The sequence below is a fragment of the Microcaecilia unicolor genome, chromosome 1 (genome assembly GCF_901765095.1).
Source record: "Microcaecilia unicolor chromosome 1, aMicUni1.1, whole genome shotgun sequence".
NCBI lineage: Eukaryota > Metazoa > Chordata > Amphibia > Gymnophiona > Siphonopidae > Microcaecilia > Microcaecilia unicolor.
The window spans coordinates 314,490,368-314,499,795 of NC_044031.1; positions in this window are offsets into that span (position 1 = coordinate 314,490,368).

Genomic DNA, 9,428 nt, shown 5'->3' on the forward strand with positions numbered 1-9,428 from the left:
ACCCTGGAGCAAAACATCTAAACATCTAACGATCTCTCCTAAATCCAGCTACCAACACACCAATTGTATTTACCATACATGTAACCCGTTCTACCACAATTTCACCTTGTATTGTTCATACCTGTATTTGTTCAAATGGGAATCGGCTAACGCCATTTACGGTACTATGTAAGCCACATTGAGCCTGCGAAAAGGTGAGAAAATGCGGGATACAAATGCAACAAATAAATAAATAAATAAATAAATAAACAAACTGAGAAAATAGAAATTTGACCATTTTCTGGTTGTAGAAAAATGGCCTTTGCGTGCTGGAAAAATCCACATATGGTTGTGCTAAATCCAACTTTTCCTGTCACTTGGTGAAAAGACCCCTTTGAGAGTTATGCTCCTAAATAGGTCTCTTTGAAAATGTACTAAGGCTGAATGCCTAAATGCCACTGATCTCCTAAATTTAGGAGTTTAAAAAGTGGATTTAGGGGGAAGGAAGTTAGGGGCTTAGCATAGGTTTTCATCGCTAGACTCATATATTAAGCTCATAAATTTGGGCAAATGAATTGCCGGCATAAATTTATAAGTATAACTTTTAAGTTCCTAAATTAAGATACATTTTGAGCTGAAAACTATGGCTCCTACGTTTGGCTGAAAATAGGGCACAAATTTAAGAGGTTAACTTAGAATCTAAATCTAGGTGGTGAGCTTTTTTTTTATTTTTATTTTATTTTTTGTTACATTTGTACCCCGCACTTTTTCCCACTCATGGCAGGCTCAATGCGGCAGGCAATGGAGGGTTAAGTGACTTGCTCAGAGTCACAAGGAGCTGCCTGTGCCGGGAATCGAACTCAGTTTTATTAATATTAATCACGCACTGTGTTTCTGTTTGCTTCTATCTTGTTGCGGGCATGATCCTGAGTTGCTCAGAGAGAAGAAACTGGCCTTCTCATACTGTCTGAAACATCCTGGAGTTCTCTTTCAAAATTAAGTTCCCAGGTGCAGTAAATAGGGCACTGTGAACCAGACTCGGCTGAAATGTTTTCTTGAAACAAGGCTCTTATTATTTGGGTAAATTAGATGGCAGCAGCTTCGCATCAGACATCCATACTGGATATACTAATGCCCCTAGGGATTATGCTTCCATCCAGGCTTGCATATTTTGCTGTGGAATGTCTCCCATCCTTGCTGCCATGAATACAGAATGTGTCAACCCCCCACCCACCCTTTATTTAAAGTAACTCATGTATTGTTATGCTGTGTCAGTGATGAAACCTGAATGTTCTGTGAAGTCTGTGCCCAGCACCCAGGATGTGAGAAACTTAAGAAGATTCACAAATGAACACAGCTGGTGGTATGGGTGTATGGGGGAGGAGAGGGGCAAGATTCCCGGGGCCCAGCCTCCAAAGAGGGCCCAGCGCTAAAATCGAGGTCCTCGCGTACCTTTCAAAACAGCAGTTCTTCACCAGCAGCAAGCATGAACAGCCATCGACTGATACACACTGCGTATGCCAGCTACACAGCTTTCCCTGTGATGCAACTTCCTGTTTCCGCATAGGTGAGAATACGCCAGATGGAAGGCTGTAGGGCCGGTGGAAGCAGTGTGTATCAGTCGCTGGCTGCTCGTGCTCACTGCTGGCAGAGAACTGCTGTTTTAAAAGATAATTTGTTCAGAAGCCACATTATTAAACTGTCCCAGCACAACCAATGTGGGGGAGGGGGGGAGCGGGGGGGGGGGGGGGTGGCAGCAATCTACTTAACATTGTTTGCCCCGAGCCCAGCTTTGTCTCTTGGCGGCCCTGCAAGTGAATGGTAGACGTTTCCTCCCAGCACTGGAATCTATAGCCTTATGTATAGGTTCGCTTATAAGGTTGATAGGCCCTGCCCGGTGCAGGGCACTGCCATTTTGAAGATGAGGGTGCCTGGAGGTAGAAGCGAGTGGGTATTGCTTTTGCCTCTTTCAGGTATGGGGTTGGAGAGCCTTGGGTTGGGGTCATGGGGTGGGGCACTAAACTACCAGGGTGTTCTTTTAATGGGCTGGAGGGGGTGGGCTGCATCAGGTTGGGTTGGGGTTGGGCTTAGTTTGGGGGGGGGGAGCAGGAAGCAGTCCGGGGCAGGGTAGTCGGGTTAGAGGGAGAGAAGGGGTACTGCTAGACACTTGCTCCTCTCAAGTAACCTTTCAATGCTGCCCTGAACCTGGCATAAAGTTTCCCGCTGTGATATCCTTGAGTCCCCTTGAGTAGCTGCTCAACACTCCCAGCCTTGTATTTTTCATAAGCCCAGGTCAGGGCCTTAAAATGATCCGATCAGTGTTATTCCAGCCAGCAAGCATTCCAATAACTCTAGCAAACAAAAGATAATCCAGTATCAATCTCAGAGTATTTGGTGCCCTGTGCGGGCTGTACTCCCCACGCCCTCCTTCAAGGGGTATCCAGTTCAAAAGTTCCAAGGTTCAAACACTCTGCTGTCAGCCGTCTGCCCTCCCACTAAAGAGAGGCTAGTAGCTCACCTTCCACTCCACAACGCTAATTTGGCTATGGACTCCCACAACTGCTGTTTCAGGATCAGGAATTGTCCTTCAGGAGGCTTCCCATTCCATCTCATCTCACCAGGATATAACTAGGACACCTCTCATAAGGTCGGGCATGGAAATATCCCCTACCCCCCCCCCCCCCCCATCACTCATGTGCATACGTGAACACAGAGTCATACTGGAAATTTATGCCAGAAGGACAAATCCCGGAAGAGAAATGCCTCTTTCTTTATTGAAAGCACCTTTAAAACTTTGTGGAGCGTGTCTTCTCGGTGTACTATTAAACCATGTTTGTCTATGTGTTCCATAATTTTATTCTTTATAATAGTTTCCCCTATTTTCCCCGGCACTGAAGTTAGGCTTACCGGTCTGTAATTTCCCGAATCTCCCCTGGAACCTTTTTTAAAAAATCAGTGTTACATTAACCACCCTCCAATCTTCAGGTACTACAGATGATTTTAATGACAGCTTACAGATCACTAACAACAGATCAGCAATTTCATGTTTGAGTTCTTTCAGTACCCTGGGGTGTATGCCAACTGGTCAAGGTGATTTATCACTTTTTAACATGTCAATTTGGCTCAGTACATCTTCCAGGTTTACCGAGATTTCTTTCAGTTCCTCCACTTCATCACCCTTGAAAACCATTTCTGGTACAGGTAGATCTCTTATATCTTCTTCTGTAAAGACTGAAGCAAAGAATTCATTGAATCTCTCTGCTATGGCCTTGTCCTCCCTGTGTGCCCCTTTTACTCCTTCATGATCTAACGGTCCCATGGATTCCCTCACAGGCTTTCTTCATATTTGCTTTTAGCGTTTTCATCATTGCTTTGCATCTAGCTTGGCAGTGCTTATGTTGCTTCTTATTTTCTTCATTCGGATCCTTTTTCCATTCTTCGAAGGATGTACTTTTGACTCTAATAGCCTCTTTCACTTCAACTTTCAACCATGCTGGCTGTCTCTTCTTTCAATCTTTGTTAATATGTAGAATACATCTGGTCTGGGCTTCCATGATGTTTAAACAACGTCCATGCCTTTATAAAACTATCAGATGTGATATTGATCCACAGCATGATGACATTCTGTCCCTGAACTTGTGAAACTACTGTGCACCCTCAAGTTCTTAGCTACGGGGTCATTCCAGCATATTGTGGGAGCTGGCTGTGGTGTAGAGCAAGCCACAATGTCCAGACCTTTAACACAGGTTTTGCGTGCCCTGACAAGCAGTTGCAGGGAATATATCCAGTTCTCACTGCATGAAGCTCAATGGCAGGAGTTGAAGTTGCAACTTTTCAGGGTTGATGGTTTTCCCAATGAGTTGGGTGCTATCGATTGCATTCCTGTTCCATTCACCCCACCAGCTGCTTCAGAAGCAGCATATTGCAACAGGAAGTTGAGCTACTCCATGAATGTTCAGGTTGTGTGTGGCATGAAGATGACGATCCTGGATGTTGTTACAAAGTTCCCGGGGAACTGCTATGACTCCTACATCTTTTCCCAATCTGGGATAGGTCGTAGTTTTGGCAATAGTACATTCGACGATGGTTGGCTCTTGGGTGAGTAACCACTATAACATGCAGAAATGGTACAAGAGACTCCAGACTCTTCTTTTTAAAAATATTATGCCTACCATTGACTCTTTGCAGCTATGCAGGGGCTATGATCAATGATCTCAAGGGGAGGTCCACAAAACCACAGGGGTCCAGGGGGCACTAGTTTTAGTCAGCTTCTGGAGGAGTGTTGAAAATTATGGTGGTTGGGGATGAGGGGTGTCTTTCTTCAATGTTTGTGCAGCGCTGCGTACGCTTTGTAGCGCTATAGAAATGCTAAATAGTAGTAGTAGTAGTAGGGTCAGAATGGCTCGGGTGTCTTGGAGGGCTTGGAGGTAGGTACTCTATATTGCTGTTGTCCTGGTTAGGGGGACTGTCTGGCGGGATATGGTTGAACAGGAACTTGCTCGCTCACCATTGAGGATGGGGAACCAACCATTGTAAAGTACTAAAATTAATATGCATGTTTTTATTCTGTTTTAAAGGAGATGCTGGATATGGCTGCAAGCCGTGGCTGGTGACCCCGGTACCAGTACCGTGTACTTCCGCAGAGGAACGCTATAACTCTTTGCATATCAGAGCAAGGAATGTCATAGAACATACCTTTGGTGTGCTGAAGAGCAAGTTCCACTGTCTACATCTTTCTGGAGGGGCAATGCAGTATTCCCCACAGAAAGTCAAGAAAATCATACTGGCATGCTACCTGCACAATATAGTGGTGAAGCATGAGCTGGAGATTGCCATCGCTCCCACTGTGATAGCTGAATTGGATTTCTACCCACCAGCAGCAGCCAGCAATGGGACAGATGTGATCATGGGGAATTGGATGAGGTAAAGCGTTACTGAAGTGTACTTCTCATGTAAGTAATACGTAGACGCATGTTGAGGTTCATACATGTACTTGTGTAATCTTCCCTGAAGTTTTTCAGTTGAGCTCCCTGCCTTGCTATATCAAGATTTGTGAGTCTATTGCAGGAAAAGGATTTCTGCCAAAGAAGGCCCATGGGAACCGTTCTAAGGGCCGAGGGGAGACATGATTTTGAGATTCCATGTTTACCTTTCTGTCACTGTTAGGTTCTGAAAAGGTCAGGACATAGGGGTTATGTGTCTAACATTTTTATTGCCTGTGCTACTGACACTGCTTTTTTGTGTCTCCATGTAGAATATATCATTCCCTTCTGGACAGCTGACAATGTTCCTGTGGTTCTGCCTTCAAGTGTAACAGCAGCCGGGCAGAGTGAGATGGCAGGGCCCACCTAGGGTCTAAGTAAGTGTTCCACCAGTCCTTTATTTTTTATAACTGTTACTGATACAGTTTAAATGTCTCTATGCAGAAAACATCGTTCCCCTCCAGATTGCAGACTGTGTTCTTGTGAGTTGGCCTAACCTTATTATTCTCTGTCTTACTTAATGACACTGCAATTTTGTGTCTCCAAGCAGAAAACATCATTCCCGTTTGGACTGATGACTGTGTTCCTGTGATTCGGCCTTCAAGTGTTACAGCAACGGGTTCGGCACAGGGCCCGCCTCAGGTCTAAGATAAGTGTTCCAGTCCTTTTTTCAGTTTTAACATAGTAACATAGTAAATGACGGCAGATAAAGACCTGAACGGTCCATCCAGTCTGCCCAACAAGATAAACTCATTTTACATGGTATGTGATACTTTATATGTATACCCGAGTTTGATTTGTCCTTGCCTTTCTCAGGGCACAGACTGTAGAAGTCTGCACAGCACCAGTTTTGCTTCCCAATTACCAGCGTTGCCACCCAATCTCTGCTAAGATTCCATAGATCCGTTTCTTCTAAACAGGATTCCTTTGTGTTTATCCCACTCACGTTTGAATACCATTACCGTTTTCATCTCCACCACCTCCCACGGTAGGGCATTCCATGTATCTACCACCCTTTCAGTGAAAAAATACTTCCTCACATTACTCCTGAGTGTGCCCCTCTTCAACCTCAATTCATGTCCTCTAGTTCTAACACTTTCCCATCTCCGGAAAAGGTTCATTTGCGGATTAATATCTTTGAAATATTTGAACATCTGTATCATGTCATCCCTGTTTCTTCTTTCCACCAAGGTATACATGTTTGGGTTGACAAGTCTCTCATCGTACAGTTTGCAACGCAAATCCCATTTTTGTAGCTTTTCTTTGGTTTTGAGGTTTTGACACATTATTTCTACTACTGAAAGAGATACGTTTTGGGTGCAACAGCAACATTTCTTGACCTATGATAGTACGCATAATCCCGGTAAAGGCACAAGGGTCACAGGTGTTGGGGTGTTTGTGGTCATTTTCCTTCTTAGCTAGCAATAATGACGAATATGATGTCTCATTGTTTATGCAACAGTACAGAGAGGGTACAAAGTACAAAACAGGGTCCAAAATACAACAAAATGCACCAGGAGCCTTAAAAAATGGGACACAGTTCCTTTAATGGTCAAAATCAATATTCCAGTATAGACCCGACATGGGCCGTGTTTCGGCACACAGCGCCTGCGTCAGGGGTCTGCATAAAACACAAATAAAATTAACATGTAAAAAATAACTCATATTAATATAAAAGAATAAAAAAGGGGTATAAAGATATATATGATGATACTCAAAATGATAAATTATAAAACAGACAAACATCTAAGAACAAATCAACATTATATAATCAAAAAGAATAGGTAACCTATAGCATAGTTATATTAAAAACAAACATGAATTGTAAATAAGCGACCTGTCTCTAGTATGCCAGGAAAGTATATATGGTGCAGTTCAGGCACTATATGGCGTTCTTTTTCTTACTTTAGCTTTGCTTTTTGAATTTTTAATGTAAATTGTTTTGACTTGCGTGTTAAAAAAAGCGATCTATCAAATTTGAATAAAAATAAATATACACTTGTCCACCCAGAACATTTCTAAAACTGCTTATGCACCCAGTTGTAAACATTTAAAATATACAAACAGTATGTATACAGATATAACTTTCTAGAGAAAAACTGTTTTGTGATTTGTTATTTAAAATGCATCTGTTTCCATTAGTAGTCTGCTCCTCTATTCAAGGAATTAACACAACAAATATATACGGATGGAGGGAGGGAGGGGATGGCAGAGGTGTGGCCCATCTATGTTCGAGCCAGGAGAGGACAAAATGTTGAGACCTAGAGTACTTTTCCACTTACACCTGGAATGAAATGTTTCTTTTAGTCTGAAGTAACCTGTTTAATGCAGTATTGAATGGTGTTTCCAGAGAAATGGTCTCTTAACAGTTTATTTTTTTGCTTTTCACAACAAACAGCATTCAAAACTTGTACACACCTGCTAGGGTGTCCCTTTAACCAGCCCCTCCAAATGACAGATATTGTCTTGATTTTTTTTTTTAACAGTATTCCAGACCTCCTCCCCGCTCCCCTGAGCCGCAGGGTGCCCTCCCGGCACATACCTGTAGCCACCCTGGTGGTCTAGTGGCGTAATTGGGGCAGGACAGATCCCCAGTCTTTCCTGCCCGCTGCCAGCACTGACCCTCTTGCTGCCGTATCTTCTTTAAAATGGCTGCTGAGACTTCTACCGGCGGCCTTGCAAGACTTCAGCGGAAGTCTCGGCAGCCATTTTTAAAGAGCGATGCAGCTGTCAGTGCTGGTAGCGGGCAGGAAAGCCAGGGGATCATTCCTGCCCCAAAGAAGCCACTAGACCACCAGGGTGGCTTCAGGTATGTGCCGGGAAGGCACCCTGCGGCTTGGGGGAGGAGAGGCAAGGAGTCATCGCAACAATAGCAGGGAGCAGGAGGGAGCCCTGCGGGGCCCCTGGAAGCACAAGGCCCTGTGCGACCACACCTGTTGCCCCTGCCTAAGACCCTTGCTGGAACTCCTATGGGGGAAGAAGAATCTCCTAGATGGACCCCCTCCTCCCTTAACTTAGGGCTTTATACTTCCCTCCAAAAGCTCATAACAACATCCTATTGGATCAGACTCTCTGAATAGACTTCCTTCTGTTACATTTTGACTGGCACCTTTTTTCTGAGCAGGAGCTCAGAATGTTCTTTCTGCAACTGCAATGAGGCCCCGATGATCAGAACTCCTATGCTACAACAAGGAAGCGATGCTGAAGGAAAGGATAGTGAATTTCCTGGAAGCCAATAAGTTGCAAGATCTGAGACAACATGGTTTTACCAAAGGGAAATCGTGCCAAACGAATCTCATTGAATTCTTTGATTGGGTGACAGGAGAATTGAATCAAGGACGAGCTATGGACGTAATCTACTTAGATTTCAGCAAAGCTTTTGACACGGTTCCCCACAGGAGGCTCTTAAATAAACTGGATGGGCTGAAGATAGGACCCAAAGTGGTGAACTGGATTAGGAACTGGTTGACGGACAGATGCCAGAGAGTGGTGGTGAATGGAATTCGCTCGGAGGAGGGAAAGGTGAGTAGTGGAGTGCCTCAGGGATCGGTGCTGGGGCCAATTCTGTTCAATATATTTGTGACTGACATTGCCGAAGGGTTAGAAGGTAAAGTTTGCCTATTTGCGGATGATACTAAGATCTGTAACAGAGTGGACACCCCGGAGGGAGTGGAAAACATGAAAAAGGACCTACGGAAGCTAGAAGAATGGTCTAAGGTTTGGCAATTAAAATTCAATGTGAAGAAATGCAAAGTGATGCACTTAGGGAATAGAAATCCACGGGAGACGTATGTGTTAGGCGGGGAGAGTCTGATAAGTACGGACGGGGAGAGGGATCTTGGGATGATAGTATCTGAGGATTTGAAGGCGACGAAACAGTGTGACAAGGCGGTGGCCGTAGCTAGAAGGTTGTTAGGCTGTATAGAGAGAGGTGTGACCAGCAGAAGAAAGGGGGTGTTGATGCCCCTGTATAAATCGTTGGTGAGGCCCCACCTGGAGTATTGTGTTCAGTTTTGGAGGCCGTATCTTGCTAAGAATGTAAAAAGAATTGAAGCGGTGCAAAGAAAAGCTACGAGAATGGTATGGGATTTGCGTTACAAGACTTATGAGGAGAGACTTGCTGACCTGAACATGTATACTCTGGAGGAAAGGAGAAACAGGGGTGATATGATACAGACGTTCAAATATTTGAAAGGTATTAATCCGCAAATGAACCTTTTCCGTAGATGCGAAGGCGGTAGAACGAGAGGACATGAAATGAGATTGAAGGGGGGCAGACTCAAGAAAAATGTCAGGAAGTATTTTTTCACAGAGAGAGTAGTGGATGCTTGGAATGCCCTCCCATGGGAGGTGGTGGAAATGAAAACGGTAATGGAATTCAAACGTGCGTGGGATAAACATAAAGGAATCCTGTTCAGAAGGAATGGATCCTAAGGAGCTTAGCCGAGATTGGGTGGCAAAGCCAGT